At 36.9% G+C, this 23,860-nt stretch overlaps 1 long non-coding RNA gene across 1 annotated transcript in view; it reads right to left on the reverse strand.

Annotated features, from left to right (window-relative positions):
* Nucleotides 1-19,797, reverse strand: part of LOC141544649 (uncharacterized) — an 86,840-nt gene extending 67,043 nt beyond the window's left edge. The window contains exon 1 of the long non-coding RNA XR_012482731.1: nucleotides 17,123-19,797. This is a non-coding gene — a long non-coding RNA (uncharacterized LOC141544649). The remainder of the gene's footprint in view (nucleotides 1-17,122) is intronic.
* Nucleotides 19,798-23,860: the final 4,063 nt, after the last annotated feature.

A 23,860-nucleotide genomic window follows, 5' to 3' on the forward strand; every position in this document is an offset into this window, starting at 1 on the left:
TCAACATTTGTTTGGAATGGAATTTCTCTTTGTATCTCTTGCTGTTGCATTTAGTTAGTGATATATAAAAATGCCGAGGATTTATGTGGATTTATTTTGTATCCTGCCACTTTGCTGAAATTTTGAATTATTTCTAGTAGCTTTTTAGCAGAGTCTTTGGGGTTCTCTAAGTATACCATCATGTCATCTGCAAAAAGTGATAGTTTAATTTCCTCATTTCCTACTCTAATTCCTTGAATCTCTTTCTCGGCTCTTATTGCCGAGGCTAGCGTTTCTAGTACTATATTGAATAGTAATGGTGATAGTGGGCAACCTTGTTTCACTCCTGATCTTACTGGGAAAGGTTGCAGTTTATTTCTATTGCATATTATGCTTACTGACGGTCTTAAATATATACTCCTGATTATTCTAAGGAATAATCCATTTATTCCTATACTCTCAAGAGTTTTTAGTAGGAATGGATGTTGGATTTTGTCAAATGCTTTTTCTGCATCTATTGAGATGATCATATGGTTCTTATTAATTTGATTATTAATATGGTCAATTATATTAATAGTTTTCCTAATATTAAACCAGCCCTGCATTCCTGGAATAAATCCTACTTGATCATAGTGTATTATCTTGGAGATGATTTTCTGAAGTCTTTTTGCTAATATCTTATTTAAGATTTTAGCATCAATATTCATTAAGGAGATTGGTCTATAATTTTCTTTCTCAGTTTTCGATCTACCAGGTTTAGGTATCAGTACCATGTCTGTGTCATAAAAGGAATTTGGTAGGACTCCTTCATCCCCTATTTTTTCAAATAATTTATATAACATTGGGGCTAATTGTTCTTTAAATGTTTGGTAGAATTCACATGTGAATCCATCTGGCCCTGGGGATTTTTTCCTGGGGAGTTGATTAATAGCTTGTTCTATTTCTTTTTCTGAAATGGGACTATTTAAGCAATTTATCTCCTCCTCTGTTAATCTAGGGAGCCTATATTTTTGGAGGAAGTCATCCATTTCACTTAAGTTATCAAATTTATTGGCATAAAGTTGGGCAAAGTAACTCCTTATTATTTCTCTAATTTCCTCTTCATTGGTGGAAAGATCCCCCTTTTCATTTGTAAGACTATCAATTTGATTTTCCTCTTTCTTTTTTTTGATCAAATTTACCAAAGGTTTATCTATTTTATTGGCTTTTTCATAAAACCAACTCTTGGTTTTATTTATTAATTCAATAGTTTTTTTTACTTTCAATTTTATTGATTTCTCCTTTTAATTTTTGTATTTCGAGTTTAATTTTTGGTTGGGGGTTTATAATTTGGTCTTTTTCTAGCCTTTTAAGTTGTAAGCCCAATTCGTTAATCTTCTCTTTCTCAATTTTCTTCAAATAAGCCTCTAAAGATATAAAATTTCCCCTTATTACCGCTTTAGCTGCATCCCAAAGATTTTGATATGATGTCTCATCATTATCATTATCTTGGGTGAAATTGTTAATTGTTTCTATAATTTGCTCTTTCACCCAGTCATTCTTTAAGATGAGATTATTCAGTTTCCAATTACTTTTTGGTCTATTTACCCCTAACTTTTTACTGAATGTAGCTTTTATTGCATTGTGATCTGAGAAGAAGGCATTTATTATTTCTGCCTTCCTACATTTAATTTTGAGATCTTTATGTCCTAGTATATGGTCAATTTTTGTATAGGATCCATGAACTGCTGAGAAGAAAGTATATTCCTTCCTATTGCCATTCAGTTTTCTCCAAAGGTCTATCATACCTAGTTTTTCTAATGTTCTATTTACTTTTTTAATTTCTTTCTTGTTTGTTTTGTGGTTTGATTTGTCTAAATCTGAGAGTGCAAGGTTGAGATCTCCCACTATTATAGTTTTACTGTCTATTTCTTCTTGCAGTTCTCTTAACTTTTCCTTTAGAAAGTTAGATGCTATACCACTTGGTGCATATATGTTTAGTATTGATATGGCTTCATTATTTATGCTACCTTTCAGCAGGATATAGTTTCCTTCCTTATCTTTTTTAATGAGATCTACTTCTGCTTTTGCTTGATCTGAGATAAGGATAGCTACCCCTGCTTTTTTGGCTTTACCTGAAGCATAATAGGCTCTGTTCCAATCTTTTACCTTTACTCTGTATGTATCTCCCTGCTTTAAGTGTGTTTCCTGTAGGCAACATATTGTAGGGTTCTGCTTTTTGATCCAATCTACTATCCGTCTCCATTTGATGGGATCGTTCATCCCATTTACATTTACAGTTAAAATTACTAATTCTGTATTTCCTGCCATCGTATTATCCCCAGATTATGCTTTTTTCCCTTGACCCCCCTGATCCCCCTCCCCGATATTTAATTTACAGACCCCCCTTGTGACGCGCAACCCTCCCTCTTTTTTTTTTTTTTTTTTTTTTTTTTTTTTTTTTTTAGGATCCCTCCCCCCTCCCTCCAAGTCCCTTCACTTATTCCCCTTTTCCTTTTCCCTTTTCCTCTCCCCCCTTTTAATGAGGTGAGAGAAAATTCTCTGAAAAACAAATATGTTAATTATTTACTCTTTGAGCCTCTTCTGATGAGAGTAAGATTCACACAATGATTCTCCCCTCACTAAGTTCCCTCAGATATGGTGTATTTTCTATGTCTCTTCCTGGGATGTAGTTTCCCTCTTTTTATCACTCCTTCCCCTTTTTCTGAACCGACCTCCTTCCCTTTACTACACCCCCCTTTTTTTCTTTTATATCAGTAAAATCAAATTATCCTTGAGTATTTTTTATATACCCACAACAGAGTTACAGTTCTCAAGGGTTCTGTGTACCTTTTTTCTGTTTCTCTTCAGTCTTGTGGATGTAGATCAAATTTTTTGTTTAAGTCTGGTTTTTTTCTTAGAAACATATAGAATTCCTCTGTTTCATTGAATGACCATCTTCTTCCGTGGAAAAAGATGCTAAACTTAGCTGGGTAGTTCATTCTTGGTTGCAGTCCTTGATCTTTTGCCTTACGGAATATCAGGTTCCAAGCCCTTCTATCTTTTAATGTGGAGGCAGCCAGATCTTGGGTGACCCTTATTGTGGCACCTTGGTATTTAAATTGTTTTTTTCTAGCTGCTTGCAGGATTTTCTCCTTTGTGTGGTAATTCTGCAGCTTAGCCACAATATTCCGTGGTGTTCTTTTTTTAGGGTCTATTTCAGAAGGAGTTCGATGAATTCTTTCCACATCTACTTTCCCTTCTGTTTCTATTATCTCTGGACAGTTCTCTTTGATAATTTCCTGTAAAATAGAATCTAGGCTCTTTTTTTGGTCATAGTTTTCTGGAAGTCCAATAATCCGCAGATTATCTCTCCTAGATCTATTTTCCAGGTCTATAGATTTTCCCAGTAAGTATTTGACGTTGTTCTCCAGCTTCTCATTTTTTTTGTTTTGTTTGACTGATTCTTGGGTTCTCTGTGAATCATTCATTTCTATTTGTTCCATCCTGACTTTTAAGGAGTTATTTTCTTCTTTCACAGTTTTTAGTTCTTTTTGTAAATGCCCAATTTCGTTTTTAAATGAATTATTTTGCTCTATTGAATTTTTTTCCATTTCCCTAATTTTTTTTTTTTTGAGAATTATTTTCTTTTTCCAATTCAGAAATTCTATTTTCTTGAGACTTTTTTATCTTTTCCAATTCAGAAATCCTACTTTCCTGTGTTTTTTTTAACCTTTTCTAATTCACTAATTTTGTTTCCCTGCATCTCCTGTGAATTCTTTATTTTTTCCAACTCCAATTTCAGGACGTTGTTATTCTCTATCATAACTTCCCTTTCCTTGCCCCATTTTTCTTCGATCTCCCTCAATTTCTTAAGAGCTTCTTCTAGGAGAGAGTTATGTGATGGGGGGCAGGAATCATTCCCCTTTAGGTTGTTATCTTCTGAATCTTTGCTGTTAACTTCCTCGGGGTTGGATACCCGCTCTTTCTCTGTATAGAAGGAATCTATAGTTTTTCTAGCTTTTTTGCTCATACTTAAAAAATGTTTTGGGGTCTGTCCCTGGGGTAGGAAATTATTTACTTCTTTACCAGCTTCCTCCCAGACCGGATGGATGCAGCGGCCCCTGCGCCCGCGCTAAGAGAGAGCTCTGGGAGAGAGTTCCCCACCCCCTCCCTGGAAGCGCCTCAGAGGTGATTAGCACTGCTGTGCTTTGAGGGCGTAGAATAGTGAAGACAGCAAGAAGCTCAGCCTATGTGTCCGGGTGGGGAGTGGACGTCTGCAGCAGGTGACGTGAGAAGCCCCTGCGCTCAAACTGGAAGTGTCTGCCAGAAACCGCGGTCCCTAGTTCAAAGGTTCTGCTTCTCTGGGACTTCCTGGAGCTGAGTTCCACTCCCTCCAGCTAAGCTAGGCCGTGTGTGTTGCCTTGGGCCGTATCCACCCACTTGTCAGTCTCTTAACTATTCTCAGGAGGTAGCTGAGGCCACACCCCCTGGTGCCGAGTCTGCCGAGTCACCCCCAGGGTGGGGTGGGAGGCGGAAATCTAATCTGAGTTTTAAAATATTTTGGCTTTCTCTTCTGAACTGCTAAATAATTAGCAGAGAAGAGCTAACAGCCTGTGCCAGATTCCTTTACCTCAGTGGCTTCTCTGATCCCAGAGCCCCTCCCAGCGCAATGGGCGCAGTGTGCCCCTACCCCACCGTCTGTGCTGGTCTTTCTTATTCCTCCCCTGAGAACTGACCTTTCCTGTTGAAACTCCAGATTCTCTTCAGCTGGTAAGTCGTGCTTCCAGTCCTTGTGGTATCTATCAGTCCTGAGCTAATTTTGAGACTTAATTTATCTAATTGGTTGTGAGGGAGTGAGGACGTTCACTGAGTAGTGTGTTTCTTCTCCGCCATCTTGGCTCCGCCCCCCTATAATAACCATTTTATTAGCAGAGTGCTTCACAATGACAAAGCATGATCTCTCCAGCAGATATCATAAACGGAAGGAACTGACATAGCATAATTAATCTTGGAATTTCATGTAGGTAGATTGAGAAAGAACACATTTGTTTCACCTTTTTCAACATAGTCCTCACAGATGTAATGTTTGGAAATATAGTACATGCATTAAGAAGGACCATTTGGTAAATCAGAAGATCCAGAGACTGATTTGTTTAGTATGACATATTCCTATCTCATTTCCTTAGGCATGTGGTCACACAATAATGTATCTTGTATATATACATAAAATCACAAGAAGAAAAAAGTTGATGAGCTGCAAACTAGTATATTTTCTGTTTCCAAGACTTCATTGGGGGGTAGGGGAGGGCGGAGCCAAGATGGCAGAGAAGGCACATGCAACTTTCTAAGCTCTTCCTCTCATGCCTTCATGATCAATTATTAAATCCAGCCTCAAAAATAGTGCTTGACTGGTAAAATTCATGAAGATTAGAAGTACAACAATTTACCATCCAAAGGTAATCTGGAAGATCGCCAGAACACATTTGTCCTGAGTGGCTAGAACAGATCATCACAAACAGGGAGATAGGAGAGGCTACTGTCCAAAGTGGACCAGGGACGGAGGTAGCTTCTGTGGCTAGAAAAGTTATAGAGACAACTCTGCTACAGGCTGCCTGCTCTACCTTGATTGCAAAGCAGTAAACCAAAAGAGAAATTAAAGCCCAAGATAGAAGATACTCTAAAAACACCAGAACCTAACAAGACCTGCCTATACCCACCAAAATCTGGAAGTGACTTAGCACACACCACAGCACAGCTTTGCAGCTTCATTCTGCAGCATGGGGCAGTCACAAATCTGCACGGAAGAGGGGCGTAGTCCGGGGCACTCTCTAATCTGCACCGTGGGGGGGCTCAGCCTGAGGCAATAGAACTTCTGCATCATGACTGTGCTTCCTTGGGCAGAGCTACTTCCATTGCTGGTGCAGGACTATTTGCTAGGCAACTGCTAATACCCACAGCCCCAAAGCAGGCTTTGGTTTGGGGCAGTGACACTTTCACTGCTCAGCCTCTAGACCCAGGGCAGTCGCTAATCCGAACAGTGGGGTTCTTCATTGAACACTTCTGAAAAAGACCCTAAAATAAAAACTCCAAGGAATATTGTGGCCACATTTCAGAACTATCAAACTAAGGAAAAATATTATAAGCAGCCAGGAAAAAAAAAAACAATTCAAATACCGAGGTGCTACAATAAGTGTCACTCAAGATCTGGCTGCCTGATATTCCAAAAGGCAAAAGAACTTGGAATGTAGCCAAGAATAATAAACTACCCAGCTAAGCTGAGATTTTTCTCCCATGGAAAAGAACATGGAATTTAATGAAACAGATGAATTCCATTTGTTTCTAAGAAAAAAAAAAAAAAAAAAACAGACCTAAGCAAAAAAATTTGATCTCCAAACATCGGACACAAGAGAAGCATAAAAACATAAAAGGAACTCATGAAAACTGTTCTTCTGTGGTGGATATACAAAAAGACCACATGTATAATTAGATTTTACTCATATAACATAAAAAAGGGAAGTAGAAATGTAAAGTGGATAGTGTACTACATCCCACAAAGAGGCAAAGAAACCTATCATATCTGAGGGAATTTTAGAGGGAGGAGGAACATAAAAAACAAACATAAAAACATAAAAAAAAATGTTCCTCCTCCTCTCTAAATTACCTTTTTATTTGCCAGATAGATATATGCATGAGTAATTTTACAGCATTGACAATTGCCAAACTTTTTGTTCCAATGTTTCCCCTCCTTTTCCCCACTCCCTACCCAAGATGGCAGGTTGACCAATATGTTAAAGTATAAATTAAATACAATATATGTATACATATCCAAACAGTTATTTTGCTGTATAAAAGGAATCGGACTTTGAAATAGTGTATAATTAGCTTGTAAAGGCAAATAAAAATAAAGGATTGGGAATTCTATTTAGTTGTTCATAGTCATCTCCAGAAGCTCTTTCACCGGGTGTAGCTGGTTCAATTCCATTACTGTGTTATTGGAACTGATTTGGTTCATCTCATTGTTTAAGATGACTGCATCCATCAGAATTGATTATCATATAGTATTGTTCTTGAAGTATATAATGGTCTCTTGTTCCTGCTCATTTCACTAAGCCTCAGTTCATGTAAGTCTCTCCAGGCTGTTCTGAAATCATCCTGTTAGTTATTTCTTATAAAACAATACTATTCTATAATATTTATATACCACAATTTATTCAGCCATTCTCCAATAGATGGGCATTCACTCAGTTTCCAGTTTCTGGCCTTTAGATTTGAATAAAATTAAAGATTTGAAAAAAGGTTGTACCCGTTATGGGTCTACATCAGCTTATATTCAAATGTTATTAGATGGTTTGTCTTATGAAGTCCTAACCCAGAATGATTGGGAATCCATAGCAAGAACATGTCTAGAACCTGGACAAAACTTATTGTGGCTTGCAGAGTTTCATGAATTATGTAAGATCCAAGTCAGACACAATTTGGAAACAGGAGTTGACACACAATTCACTTTTGAGCACTGCTTGGGGGAGAGGGTTTGCCTGTATTTCTTCCGATGGAGAAGGAATCAGATGGGTGCCCATGAGTCTTATTCGTCTTGTCTATCAGAGAGAGATAGAAAAAGAGAAAGACCTCAAAACAAAGGAGAAAAGCTAAGAAACATCTGACACTGAAAGAGCATGGCTGATAAGAAGACTGTTAAAGAACTTTAAAAACTTGCAGGAATTTTTGGATTTCTGGCACATGAACTAATGGACAATGGACTTATGGAAATGTATAAATTCTCAATTTATGATTATTTGATCACGCTATTTGTTACATCACTTCTAGCATGTGTTATGTTACTATGTGTTTATGTAATTTATGTAATTATGTGTAAAACCTCCCATATTGATGAATTTATGTTTCAAGTTCATGACCACCCTATGTTCCAAATCAAAAGAAAGGGGGAGATGTTAGGTTCTTACTAAGTGCTAAGTTGGTTCTTAACAATTCTCTAGCTCAGAATTCACACCTTTAGTTCAAACCTTTAAGGGAGTTTTCACTTTTGAAAGGAATGCTTTAAAGAAGCAAGTTCATTGGTTGAAGTAGTTGCCACAAGCCCCTGCAGTTCCCACAAGCCCATTCTCTGGGAGGATTAAAAAGAGGCAACATTGAGTCTGAACAACAGTCTGGATTGAGTCAAAGAAAAGATGTCCCGTGCATTCACAAGTCCAGCAATCCCACACTTTTGGAGGGGAAGGCTCCAGAAGCCTCGCAAGAAACCTGCTCACAGAGGAAAAGATTATAAAAAAAAGAAACCTCCTCCCAGAGAAGGATTATAATCTACAGACATCAGAACTTTACATTTTGTTGCCCACAACATGGGACAAAGACTTTTGCTTATCCTTACTAGGACTGATTCTGAGCCTTTCAGAGGAGGTAGCCTGGACTTGACAGACTGTTACAAACATTCTTGCACATACAAGTCTCTTTCCTTTCTTTAAAAGCTCTTTGGGATATAAGCCCAGTAGTAACATTACTGGATCAAAGATTACTGGATTCATAACTTTTTGAGCACATTGGGGAGGAAGTAAATTGCTTAAATAGTCCTACTTCATAAAAAGAAATAGAACAAGCTATTAATCAACTCCCTAAGAAAAAATCCCCAAGACCAGATGGAGTTATATAAGAATTCTACTAACTATTTAAAGAAAAATTAACTCCAATGTTATATAAACTATTTGAAAAAATAGGGATTGAAGGAGTCCTACTAAATTCCTTTTATGACACAGACATGGTTCTGATACTTAAACCAGGTAGGTTGAAAACAGAAAGAAAATTATAGACCAATCCCCCTAATGAATATTGATGGTAAAATCTTAAATAAAATATTAGCAAAAAGACTACAGAAAATCATCCCCAATATAATACATCATGATCAAGTAGGAATTATACCAGGAATATAGTTCAATATTAGAAAAACTATTAGTATAATTGGCTACATCAATGACCAAATTAACAAAAACCATATGATCATCTCAATAGATGCAGAAAAAGCATTTGATAAAATCCAACATCCATTCCCAATAAAAACACTTAAGAGTATAGGAATAAATGTTTTTTTTTTCCTTAAATTAATCAGTAGCATCTATTGAAAATGATCAATAAGCATCATATGTAATGGGGATAAACTGGAACCATCCCAATAAGATCAGGAGTGAAACAAGGTTGTCCACTATCACCATTACTATTCAATATTGTATTAGAAATGCCAGCTTTGGCAATAACAGCTGGGAAAGAGATTAAAGGAATAAGAGTAGGTAATGAGGAAACCAAAATTATCAGTCTTTGCTGACGAATGATGGTACACTTAGAGAACCCCAGAGATTCTACTAAAAGGCTATTAGAAATAATCCACACCTTTCGCAAAGTTGCAGGATACAAAATAAACCCACATAAATCATTAGCATTCTTATATATCACTAACAAAATTCAACAGTTAGGGTTACAAAGAGAAATTCCATTTAAAGAAACTACTGATAGTATAAAATATTTAGGAATCTATCTGCTAAGGGAAAATCAGAAACTATATGAGCAAAACTACAAAACACTTCCCAGACAAATAAAGTCAGATCTAAGAATTGGAAAAAAATATTAAATGCCCTTGGATAGGGCGAGCAAATACAAGAAAGATGATAATATTACCTAATCTATTTATTTAGCACTATTACCAATCAGACTGAAAAAAAAAACTGTTTCATGAAATAGAAAATATAACAAGAAAGTTTATATGGAAAAACAAAAGGTCAAAAATTTCAAAGGAATTAATGAAAAAAAAAAATAAATGAAGTTGGCCTATCTACTTGTACCAAATCTAAAATTATATTATAAAGCAATGGTTACCAAAAATATTTGGTATTGGCAAAGAATAGTTGATCAGTTGAATAGGTTAGGTTCAAAGGATAAAACAGCCAACAACTTTAATAATGTAGCATTTGCCAAACACAAAGACCCCAGCTTTTGGGATAAGAAATCACTATTTGACAAAAATTGCTGGGAAAATTGGAAATTAGTATGGCAGAAAATAGCACACACTTACCACCATACACCAAGATAAGGTTGAAATGGGTTCATGACCTAGGCATAAAGAATGAGACTATAAATACATTAGAGGATCATGGGATGGTTTACTTCTCAGACATGTGGAAAAGGAAGGAATTTATGATCAAAGAAGAACTAGAGATCATTATTGATCGCAAAATAGAAAAGGTTGATTATATCAAATTGAAAAGTTTTTGGAGGAACAAAACTAATGCAGTCAAGATTAGAAGGGAAGGAATAAACTGGGAAAACATTTTTATCATCAAAGGTTCTGATAAAGACCTCATTTCCAAAATATAGAAAGAATTGACTCTAATTTATAAGAAATCAAAAGATATGAACAGACAATTCTCAGGTGAAGAAATTGAAACTATTTCTAGCTACATGAAAAGATGGTCCAAGTCATTGTTAATCCGAGAAATGCAAATTAAGACAACTCTAAGATACCACTACACACCTGTCAGATTGGCTAGAATGTTGGAGGGGATGTGGGAAAACTGGGACATTGATACATTATTGGTGGAATTGTGAATACATCCAGCCATTCTGGAGAGCAATTTGGAATTATGCTGAAAAAGTTATTAAACGGTGCATACTCTTTGATACAGTAATATTACTACTGGGCTTATATCCCAAAGAGATTTTAAAGAAGGGAAAAGGACATGCATGTGTAAGAATGTTTGTGGCAGCCCTCTTTGTATTGGCCAGAAACTGGAAACTAAGTAGATGTCTATCAATTGGAGAATGGCTGAATAAATTGTGGTATATGAATGTTATGGAATATTACTGTTCTGTAAGAAATGACCAACATAATGAATACAGAGACTATGGGAGAGACTTACATGAACTGATGCTGAGTGAAATGAGCAGAACCAGGAGATCATTATACACTTCAACAACAATACTGTATGAGGATGTATTCTGATGGAAGTAGAGATTCTTGACAAAGAGATCTAATTCAGTTCCAATTGATCAATGAGGAACAGAATCAACTACACCCAGAGAAGAGACACTGGGAAATGAGTGTAAATTGTTTACATTTTTGTTTTTCTTCCCAGGTTATTTTTACCTTCTGAATCCAATTTTTCCTGTGCAACAAGAAATTCGGTTCTGCACATATGTATTGTGTCTAGGATATACTATAACATATCTAACATATATAAAACTGCCTGCCATCTAGGGGAAGGGGTGGAGGGAAGGAAGGAAAAAATCGGAACAGAAGTGAGTGCAAGGGATAATATTGTGAAAAAAATGACATGCATATGTACTGTCAAAAAAAACTGATAATGATAAAATAAGATAAAAAAGATTAAAAGAAAAAGAAAAGATTAAACTTACCCCCACTTATCTCTGCTACTTCAGTTATGGGTACTCTAGTTAGTCTGAGGTGAAGTTTACTTTGCCTTCCCTCTCCCCTGCCTTTTTAAAGGTGGAGTGGGGGAAAGGGCAACCATGTGGGATCCCCCCTTTCTTCTCCATTAAACGTGTTCTATCAGCTTTCTGCAGAGGCTTGGCTTTGGCAAATGATTTCAAGAGATAGGCCCACTTTTATCTATAGTTTGGTAGGCCTATTTCTAAAAATGTAAAAGATATTTTAAAGAATCTTTCAGATTCTTTTATGTGGAATTGGGTATTCTGAATAAGTTTAATTAATTGTATCCTGATGTTATTCCCATCCTTTAAAGGGCTTTTGAAAATAATAGATTTTCCCTGTCCTGTTGAAAATGTTTCTGTTAAATATGAAAGATAACTTGTGAACTTACTGAAACAAATTTATTACTGTTATCAATATGAGGTTATGGTACTTGTAAAAGTTTAATAGTTTTAAGAATCTCTTGGATTCTTTTATGTGGTATTAGAACTGTATAGCATATTCTAAGTTTTAATTGATTGTATGGGGTCATCCTGAGGTCATTTAAAGAGCCTCTGAAAATATTTTTTTTGTCCTTTTGAAAAAGTTTCGGTTATGGACAATATGCAATTTGGGATATTTATCTATGTATTGGGTATTTTTAAAAGCAAACTGATCTGTATGTATAATGTTCACTTGTGGAAACACCTTAGAAATGAAAAAAGTGAACTTATTGAGACAAATTCTTACTGTTATAAATATAAGGTTATGGTAAATCCCTGTTTAGGATTTCTCTGAAACTTTAGTTAATGGGATTTGTTATTGGAAGTAAAATTCCTTGGGCTTATAGTTAATGTTATTTGGGAGTTTTAAAGCTCCACCCTGTAACAGTTAGTGGGACAATTAACTTTAATAAATTAAAGCTATTTTATCCTGTTTTGCTGAGAGTTAAGTTTTAACTGCTTTTGGTTATAGTTATATCCCTGCATTCTCTTCCTGTAACTAATTTCTAAAATCAGAGTAATGGTCAATAAGAAACTGTTAATTCAATTCAATTATGTCATACCTTGCTATTTCCAACCTGGCTATATGTCATACCTTGCTGTTTTCCACCTGGTTATATGAATTCATTATATCCTAAATACTTGGCAAATGAGTATTTACATTTAACCTGGTCATCTTATCCATTATTGAATATTTATATCTGTGGATATTCAGGTTTTTTTAAAGGTTTCTAAATAATGAGAGGACAGTGAGCACAGTGAGACCTAACTGCTATTTATTTATGAGGTGTATAGTTGACAGCCATTTGCCTGTCCTGTGAAGAAAACCTATTAAGCTGCTGACCAAATCATACTGGTCTCTTCACATTTTGTATCAGTCTTTTCTAGCCTTTATTTGTTAGATTTGTGTTTTTTGTTCCAGATTTCGGTCAAATTACAGGTATTGATTTGTTTCTGGAACCGAGATCAGCTTTGATTGCCAGCATTCCAAGCCATACTACATGTATCCTCTGCATGGACTGACAATCTCCTGCCAGGGCCCATCCTGAAGCAGGTTTTTTTTTTCCTTTACCAAAAATAGTTTATTGCACAAAATTAGGAATTCCTATATACACTTAAACCTTTTTTAATTAATATGCTGTATGAGATAATCATTCATTGTACATGGTGTCACATTTTCCTCAAATTATTCCACCAAAAAAGAGCCCCAACCTCATGAACAAATGTGTATGCATGAATAATTTTTTTGCTTGCATATGAATCTTATTTTGATTAGCTAATGAATATCTGATTAGATAACTGAAAACCATTCATAATACTACAGCCTCCCTGTATTACTATCTTTGGGTCCCTATTGTGGGACCATAGTTGAGGTGAGACCATGGTATATAACACAGTGCTTCTGATAACTCCACTCACAAACCTGCCTTGGATAAGGAATGCAAGAAACCCTTGGGTCTATACCCATTTTTCTGCCAAATGAGTTCTGGTTAAAGTGATGCTCCAGGGCATCTCTTTTTTAAAAACCAGATGGTTTCTTTCCATGATATCTACGCAAGACATTTTTTTTAGCACTCAAAGTGTCCACACATACCCACGCCAGCTCTATAGGTCTATCATTTGAATCGCTAATTCTTATTCAAGGAAACTTCACCTGTACAGCAAATGGGTACTGTCAGTGAAACAACATGGCAAGCTTCACGAAGCACTGGCCAACCATACCGCTCAACATACACCTTAGGCCACCTCTCTTGGAGACCTTTTTAATTTGGACCTAATCTGTACCAACTATAGTAATAGCCACTTTTGCATCCTACAACATGATAAAAATCAGCTGTCACATTCTCCAGTGGGAAGAAAAGTTTCATGAATCTATAAGATCCACAGTATTTCTTGGAGATGTTGTATACCAAAGAAGGTATAATGACAACAAGGTTGCACAAAAGATCTGGGAATAAACTGCAGGACTCAGTACCGATTCCACTGAGTATGAACTTTCCCTTCTGCACCAGATCCAGATACCGCATTCATTACAGACATTGACAAGAAAGCTGGGAGTGGAGTCTCTGCTTTATAAAAGAATCGTCCCTGCTCTTTTTCCACTTGTGGACTCACAAGTCAATTTTGAAACTATGGTTCCGAACAAAGAGTGGATGACAGAGACCTTTCTTCACTAGACTCTGGCTGGGGGAGGTAGGACAGTGAGACGGCAACAGGAAGCAGAGTCCCTCCCAGCAAAGAGACCCCCACATAACTCCAAAGTAGGCAACTTGGAGATTGTCTCCCAGGTTATGGAGGCACCAGTTTTCCTCTGTAAAGTGAATTCTTGGAGAAGCATAATGTCAGGGGACATTGAGAGACCTCAGACATATTTCCCCAGCCTGGAACATCCCAGGTACTGGGGAAGAAAGGGAAAGGGGGTCAAGGGCTAACGTTCAGCAGCTGTAAAGGTAGGAAACAGAGGGAGCCAAGCACAATCCTGAGCTCCAGCCCCCTCCCCACTCCAGCAGCAGGCCCTGAGCCCAGAGAATCGTGTTCAGAGTGAAAACACTCCCCTCTGTGAATTCTCCTGGAGCCAAAAGGGAGGGAACCCGCTGGGACTTTGGGAGGAGCATAGAGTCAAGTAAATTACCATATTTCTTAGGGTGGGAGTGGGAATGAGAAAAGAATGAATGTGAGGAGTAACCAAGAGCAGAAAAAGGGAAAATGCATCTGTTGGGAAGGATGATTTTCCAGTCTGGCAGTAAGGATGACCCTTGCACAAATGACAATTCTTTAGAAATGCACTTGATGGGAGCATTTTTTTAAACATTACTAAGTGTATTTAACTTTAATGTTATTTTAACCTTATCAACTAACAATAGGGTATTTTTATTTCCTCTTGAAACACAGTTCAAGAGGCAGTTTTAAGAACACAAGACATGGCTGAAGAATCACATCCTGTTTTCTCCACGAGAGTAATTAAGCTTCTGTCATATATAGCATAAACATGAGCACAGCTGGATTGATCAGTAACACTGAATAACATCATTTTCCTGAAGCAGTTTTGAAAGAAGCTTCATCCTTTACCCCTGATGGACTGATATGGGGGAATTTAGGCACCCTAATTGGGTCATCTGTTACTGTGTGTTTAAAGTTGGGGATGGATTTGTTAAAACTGTATAACTATTGCTATATGTTTAAGGGGTTTTTAGAAAACTTACTGTACTAGTTTGTTATGTATAGGAATTTTGATTCACTCTTGGGATTTATATATGGAATGGTTATTTGATAATTCCTTTCCTTGAGAAAAAAAGGGAGGCAGAAACTGGTTAGCAAATTGGGGAAACATGTATTTTTCTTAGGTACTTCTGCCCTGCCCCCTATCTCATTAGTTCAGATTGAGAAATTATTTAAACAGTCCTTTTCATTTTTACTCCTTGCTAAAAATTACTGGACTATGATTTGCTGGTTTTATTTTAACTTTGAAATCCCTTATTCTGCTGGAATTGTCCTGGTAGACCCAGTTTTGGGGATTATTTTTCAGAAACAACCAGAAATCAGACACCTGTTTTGGGACTGGCCATCTCTCTGATCTGTTTCTCCACTCCTGTTACCCCAGTTCCTTAATTAACATTTTGGCCTCAGGCCTAAGCTAATAGTTTGGGGTTGCCTTCCTTGGTCTAACTGCATAATTTACTCAGACATCTGGATCCTAGTAGCAGCTCCTGTTCTATCAAGAGGGGACTAGTAGAGCTACTCCAAGTCCCACTTTTCCCCCTTTTGGGGTCGCTCACAGACTTGGGGTGCCCCTCTTAGGATGGGCAGCAGGACTGTCTTGAGCACTGCTATTCCAAATATAAGCAGAGGCTGAGTTAAGTGCACAAATGATCACAGACTTAACTCACAGTGAACTGTCTATCTCAAAGTGTATTCTCTGGCTGGCATGCTCCTCAACTGCAGGTGATCTGCTATTTCTGCAACAGGGAGGCTGTTATGAGGAATGCTATTTTTATGCTAATAGATCTGGGGTTATCAGGGAGAGACTTGTTCAGGTAATTAAGTCCTTGCATTTTTCTAGTTTTATTTTGGTTTGTTTGCTTTACATAGGCTTGGTCAAAGTTATGGTGCTAAGACCTTCTAGAGGAAGGTAATTCAAAGATTTGACTAGTCAGAAGAGAGAGAGTGTGGAATGTTATGCCACAGTTCTCTTTTGTTGTCCTGACTCAGTTTTCCTAATTGTTTTGCCTCAGTTTATAGTTGTTCTGCTCAATCCCCTAAAACCACCCCTCCCTCTTAATCAGAATATTTGATAAGGATAAAAGATTTTATATTTTAGAATATCAGAATGCCTCTCCCCATCCCAAGCTATCCGAATATCAGATACAATCTTATCAAGATGCCTCTCCCCATCTCCAGGGTGCCTCCCCCCATTATGTCATCCCCATCTCCGGTGGCTCATCCCACTCTGTCAGAGTCTCATTCCAGCTCCCAGCTGCCTAACTCTGTCCTGCCTCAGTCTACCCCCGGAGTCTGAGCCACCTCACTATATGTCAGTGAGAACTCACATTACTTGCTGTATTCTTGGAGACAATAGTCGCACTCAGCCCTGGGACCAAATCATGGATTCCTTTGGCCCCAGTAAATCTCTCCCTTCTAAATAAATTATTAAATACTCTCTCATCTCTATCTCAGTTTCTCCAACATTACACCACTTCAGCTTATAAGCATCTGGTTTATACTTGTTTTTCAACATTACTTTTTACTCCCTGAAAACCCCTCACTTTACATTTCCTCAACTTCCTCATTTTATACAGCCTTGAATAGTGATTCAATGCCCTTTGTTGCCTTTGCCCACATACACATGCTGCTAAATAAAGGTAGAGAAAATCATGCAACTGTGCTTACTAGGACCACTACAAATTTGGACTCTCATTGATACAAGACTATTCTTTTATATCTCCCTCATTTACTTTGCCACTTACCACAGAAGCTCTTCAAAACCATTTCATCCCTCCTCAAACCTTCCATGATTCATTTTGAACTTTCTCAACTAAAAATCTTGGTCTCAGGGGCAATTGGAAGGCGAAGAAGATAAAGCACCTGCCCTGGAATTAGGAGGATTTAAGTTCAAATTTGGCTTCAGACCCTTAACACTTCCTTGTTGTGTTACCCTAGGCAAGTCACTTAACTCCAAATGCCAGCCAAAAAAGCCAAAACAAAACAAAGCCAAACAAAAACAGATACTTACAGTTGTGTGAGGCTGGGCAGGTCACTTAAGCCAGTTTACCTCAATTTCCTCTTTTGTGAAAATGAACTTAAGGAAACACAAAGCATTCCACTGACTTTGCCAATTAAATTCTCTTCAAACAGTCGTTTTAGACTGTTCTGTTTTTCAGCAAAACAGAATAGTGTTTGCTCCCATGTTGCCACTGATTTGAGCAGTCAGTTGGGCCCCAGCTAAAAGTAGAAAGGAGTTTCCCGTTCATTAAAAATGAATAGGCAGGAGGGAGAAGTGATGCCAGCTTTCAGGACTTGCTATCTAATGTCCAGGAGGCAAAGTCTGACCCTGATCCTGATGCTGAGGGGAATGATTTTCCAAGGGTTAGCTCAGGCCTGGGGGTCAAGGATTTAAAGACGGGGGTGCCTTAGCTTCCTCCTGTGAGGACCTTCCCTTCTCCGCCCCTCCCCCAAACTTTCTTCCTACGTCATCATTTTTTATAGATCATTCACGTTGTGCTTTCCGAGCAGCAGCAGCTGCTGCTCTTTCGCCATGTCCCCATCGAGTCAGCTTTGTGGAACTTCCCGAGATTCTTTTCCTGGATCAGGTATCCTGCCCTGGAGTCGGTCTCCGAGGCTTCTAAGTAACTCCGCAGGGCCGGAGAAGTAAACTGCCCTTTCTTGTCCAAGTTGAAAATCTTCATCCTGGAGGCCGGCTTCAAGACCAGACATGAGACATCCCGGGGGCAGTCCTCTCCTGGGCCTTCAGCCTACTCGGAAGGGGAATTGAAGCGGAAAATGTCTATAACCCGCAGACGGAGGTTTAGAGATCTGTGAGGCCCCAGCAGTTATAACCGATTCCGCCCGATTGTAACCCTGGCAACAGCATGAGGGGAACTGAACTGCACGTGCTTTTGTCGGGTCACTGGCTCCCGCGAATGCTGGAGGCAAGTCATACACTGATGAGTGCGCAAGTGCTGGCTCCGTTTCACTTTCAGTGCCAGCGGTCCAAAGCTCCAGATCACGAGATTGGGTGAGCTCCAGGACTTTTGTTCACATCTCGGGACCCGCTCTGTTGCTTACCTTTGTGATGTGGGAAAAGTATTTCCTCTCCGAGACTCCATTTCTTCTTTTGTAAACTGAAGATATTCTAATGTAAAGTAGAAACTAGAAACATTTTGATTTATTTTGGATTTAATCCCCAATCCGAAAGAAAATTCTGCCAACTGAAACAGTACAGGCTATTACCCATCTGCCTTTGTTCTTCACCAGCCTCCCACCAAGTTTTTGTTTTTTGTTTTGTTTTGGTTTGATTTGTTTGTTTGGTTTGGTTTGGTTTGGTTTATTTGATTTGGTTTAGTTTGTTTTGGTTTGGTTTGGTTTGTTTGTTTTGGTTTGGTTTGTTTGTTTTGGTTTGTTTGTTTGGTTTGGTTTGGTTTGTTTTGTTTTGTTTTGTTTGTTTTGTTTTGTTTTGGTTTGGTTTGTTTGTTTTGTTTTGGTTTGGTTTGGTTTGGTTTGTTTTATTTGGTTTGTTTTGGTTTGGTTTGGTTTGTTTGTTTTGTTTTGGTTTGTTTGTTTTGTTTTGTTTGTTTGGTTTGGTTTGGTTTGTTTGTTTGGTTTTGGTTTAGTTTGTTTTGTTTTGTTTTGTTTTGGTTTTGTTTGTTTGTTTTGGTTTGGTTTAGTTTGGTTTGGTTTGGTTTGTTTGTTTTGTTTGTTTTGTTGGTTTGGTTTGGTTTGGTTTGGTGTAATTTGGTTTGGTTTGTTTTGGTTGGTTTGTTTGGTTTGGTTTGTTTCTTTGTTTGGTTTGGTTTGGTTTGGTTTGGTTTGGTTTGGTTTGGTTTGGTTTGTTTGGTTTGGTTTGTTTTTTCTCCTCTCCTGCTTCTCATTCATTCATCACAAGCTCATATGATTTCTTATTTCAGTTCCAGGACCATTGAACTTTAGAATACAGAAATGTATATGCATCCTGATGACCCACTGCTACAACTGCTGCTAGTTTACCCTCCTCATCTTTACCTTCCTCCTTATCTTTTCTGTCCCCCTTTTTCCCTCTTTTCCTCCTCCCTTCTGTTTCTTCTCCATTCCTCCCGTTTACCCCCCTCTTCTTTTTTCTTTTCTTCTAACTTCTGCTCCCTCTTTTGATTGCTCCTGCATTTCCTTCTCCTATCCCTTCTTTCCTTTCCCCTCACCTTCTTTTTCCCTCTTTTCCTCCTTTTGTCCAAATAACCAAAATGTAAGCTGATTCTGTACGGTTTTTGGTCTCAGTCTGTATGTTGTTGGGTATTTTTGTGACATGACTTGTCAATACCTCCGCAAGGGATAGATGTTCTATATTATATCTGCCATGCCTAATGATATCCTGTAAAACTTCAATACTCTCTAAATGGCATGAGATGTTATGTAATACGTTTCATTATCTACCACCTAAGATTCAAATACAAGTTCTAAAGGTCTAATACTTGGGCTTCTTGATCTAATAGCTTGAATATATTTAGCTTTTGGCTTGCCTAGTTATGTGTCTTATGGAGCAAATAATATTATACACAGTATTATATATTCATATATCCATTATTATATACATATTATATTTGTATTATTTGTGGAGAGTTGATGAATTGTATACTTTTAGAAATACTTGAATTTGAAATATACTTATTAGGAAGAGGATCAGTGTATATAAAGAATAAGTAAATTAAATTTGATAATATTTCATCTATTGAAGCAAATCATTATTTAAAACCTCATGGCTTAGTTACAGATATTTGGATTTGCCAAAGGTGACCTTGTTAAGTCTTAAAAGTTCATGAGGTCCTAGAAGGCCACTAAAGCTGTAGGTTGTAGGGTTTAGTGAAGTAGTCAATAATGCCAAAAGCAACTGGCTGCATCAAAAGGAAGAATTCACCCCTTTCCCTTCCTTCTTGCCTCCCTCTTCCCCCCTCCCCTCCTCTCTCTCTCTCTCTCTCTCTCTCTCTCTCTCTCTCTCTCTCTCTCTCTCTCTCTCTCTCTCTCTCTCTCTCTCTCTCTCTCTGTCACACTCATAAACAAAACAATGGTTGACTGCAGCTTGCTAATGAAAAATATGAAACTGCTTATTAGATGAATTGTCTAACTGAATTATTTGTCAAGACTTCCTCTTGATCTCCTTGCAGATTAACTTCTGACAAATCGTATTAGTTATTCCTAAAAGTCCTATTAGTTATTCCTAAAAGTTATTTTTTTTAAACATACACTATAATTAACTTATGCTAATTATTGCTTTCTACATGGGAAGAAGCAATTTGTCCTATAATCCAATGTATGGGGTAACATTTTTATTTTCTCTTTTTTGTGAAAATTGTAGTAAAGCAAAAGTGAGTGGGAATTGATAGGTGTTTTAATAGCTAACAAATTTTATTGCTTGATCCTGCTATTTGAAAGTTAGGCTTTACTCAGAACTGAACCATTGGAAAGGGTGGTAGGTAAAGGAAAAAAATTGTGGAGCTTGATTATCTTTGTAGTTTCAGCCAAGGGGAAAGAAGCTAGCCATTGCACTTAATGTGGGGACTTTGACATCATTTTTGAATCCTTTACATTAATAACTTTATTTTCAAAATGTTTGCAAAGATATTTGTCAACATTCACCCTTGCAAAACCTTGTGTTTCAGATTTTTCAACCTTCCTTCCCTAGACAGCAAGCAATCCAATATATGTTGAACATATACACTTCATATATATATATATATGTCCATATTTATCATGCTCCACAAGAAAAATCAAATCAAAAAGGGAAAACCCTGAAAGAATAAAAGAAAATGAAAAAAAAACATAATGAAAGTACTATGCTGTGATCCACATTCAGTCCACAGAGTCTTTCTGGATATAAATGTCTCTCTTCATCACAAGTCTATTGGAAATGGCCTGAATCACTCATTGTGGAAAAGAGTCACATTCATCACAGTTGGTTATCATATAATCTTTTGTTGCTGTGTATAATGTTCCTTTTTTAAAAAATATTTTAATTTTCAAAATATATGTACAGATCATTTGACAGTGTTGACCCTTGCATAGCCTTCTGTTTCAGATTTTCTCCTCTTCCCACCCCCCATCCCTTCCCCTAGATGACAAGCAATTCAGTATATTTTAAACATGTTAAATCCAATATGTATAAATACATTTATACAATTGTCTTGGTGTACAAGAGAAACCAGATAAAAAAATAAAGTAAATGTGCAGGAAAACAAAATGCAAGTGAACCACAACAAAAAGAGTGAAAATGGTATGTTGTAATCCACATTCAGTTCCTACAGTCCTCTCTCTGGGTGTAGATGGCTCTCTTCATTAGAAGATCATTGGAACTGGCATCAGTCATCTAGTTTTTGGAAAGAGTCATCAGAATTGATTATCGTATAACATTGATGTTGTCATGTACAATGATCTCCTTGTTCTGCTCATTTCATTTAGCATCAGTTCATGTAAATCTCTCCAGGCCTTTCTAAAATCATTCTCTCTCTTGATCATTTCTTTTAGAACAATAATATTCCATAGCATTCATATACCATAACATAGTCAACCATTCTCCAACTGATGGGCATCCACCCAATTCCCAGTTTATTGTCACTACAAAAAGGGCTGCCACAAAAATTTTTGCACATGTAGTTCCCTTTCCTATAAAATCTCTTTGGGATATAGGCCCAATGGAAACACTGCTGGGTCAAAAGGTATGCACAGTTTGATAACTTATTGAACATAGTTCCAAATTGCTCTCCAGAATGGCTGGATCTGTTCACAACTCCACCAACATTATATTAATGTACCAGTGTTCCCACATTCCCTCCAACATTCATTCTTGTCTTTTCCTGTCATCTAGTAATATTACTTGCACAGGAAATGTTATTAATGACTGTGTATTAACAATGTCAGTCACTAATTAGCCACATTCTTCAATTGTACTACCTTTCTGTCTTATAGAATAACTTATTCTTCCTTGATAAATTTCACAGAAATCTCATGACCAATGAGATTATTATTATTTTTAATGTCATTTTCTTTTTATTAGCAGTGTTAAAAAAAAAAAAAACAAACTAGTAGATAAAGGGAATATTATTGACAAAATTTGCCTAAGTTTTGACAAAGTCTTTGATAATTCTATCTTCATAAAAATAATTGTTTAGCTCAAATTTGTCAGTGTACTACAGAGGTTTGAGAATTGGTTGAAAGAACAGACCTACATTATAGTCATTAATAGTTAAATGATAACTTTTAATGTATATATATGTATATATATATATATATTGAAGCTATTTATTTTCAAAACATAAAAAATGATAATTTTTCATCATTGATTCTTGCAAAACCTTGTGTTCCAATTTCTCCCCCTTCCCCCATTTCCTATCCTAAATGGCAAGTAATCTAATATATATTAAATCTGTTAAAATATGTATGTAAATCTAATATAGGGATAAATATTTATACAATTATCTTGCTGCACAGAAAAATCAGATCAAAAAGGGAAAAAAAGTAAAAAGAAAATGAAATACTAGCAAACAACAACAAAAAGAGTGAAAATACTATTGTGTGATCCACATTAAGTTCACAGTCTTCTCTCTAAGTATAGATGGCTCTCTTCATTACAAGAGCTGACCTGAATCATCTCATTATTGAGAGGAGCCACATCCGTCAGAACTGATCATTGTATAATTTCCTGTATAATTTCCTGTATAATTGTATAAGTTCCTGTGTACAATGATCTCTTGGCTCTGCTTATTTAGCATCAGTTCATATAAATCTCTCCAGGCCTCTCTGAAATTATCCTTCTGATTGTTTCTTATAGAACAATATTTCATAACATTCATGTACCGTAACTTATTCAGCCATTCTCCAACTGATGGGAATCCATTCAGTTTCCAGTTTCTTGCCACTACAAAAGAGGCTGCCACAAACTTTTTTGCACATGTGGGTCTCTTTCCCTCCTTCAAGATCTCTTTGTAATATAAGCCCAGTAGAAATATTTCTGTATCAACATTATGCACAGCTTCATAACCCTTTCTTTTATATAACTTTTTTATTAATTTCTATAACTATAACATTTTCTTTGACAGTACATATGCATAGCAAATTTTTTTTACAACATTATCTCTTGTACTCCCTTCTGTTCCAAGTTTTTCCCCTCCTTCCCTCCACCCCCTCCCCTAGATGGCAGGCATTCCCATACATGTTAAATACCTTATAGTATATCCTAGGTATAATATATATGTGCAGAACCAAATTGTGTTGTTGTTGTTGTTGTTGCAAAGGAAGGATTGTATTCGAAAGGTAAAAATAATCTGGGAAGAAAAACAAAACAAAACAAAACAAAACAAAACAATACTCAGAATTTACACTCATTTCCCAATGTTCCTTTTCTGGGTGTAGTTGATTCTGTCTATCATTGATCAATTGGAACTGGATTAGCTCTTCTCTATGTTGAAGATATCCACTTCCATCAGAATACATCCTCATACAGTATCATTGTTGAAATGTATAATGATCCCCTAGTTCTACTCGTTTCACTCAGCATCAGTTGATATAAGTCTCTCCAAGCCTCTCTGTATAACTCCAGATGGTCATTTCTTACAGAACAATAATATTCTATAACATTCATATACCATAATTTACCCAACCATTCTCCAATTGATGGACATCCATTCATTTTCCAGTTTCTAGCCACTATAAAAAGGGCTGCCACAAACATTTTGGCACATACAGGTCTCTTTCCCTTCTTTAGTATTTCCTTGGGATATAAGCCCAGTAG

The sequence above is a fragment of the Sminthopsis crassicaudata genome, chromosome 5 (genome assembly GCF_048593235.1).
Source record: "Sminthopsis crassicaudata isolate SCR6 chromosome 5, ASM4859323v1, whole genome shotgun sequence".
Taxonomy (NCBI): Eukaryota; Metazoa; Chordata; class Mammalia; order Dasyuromorphia; family Dasyuridae; genus Sminthopsis; species Sminthopsis crassicaudata.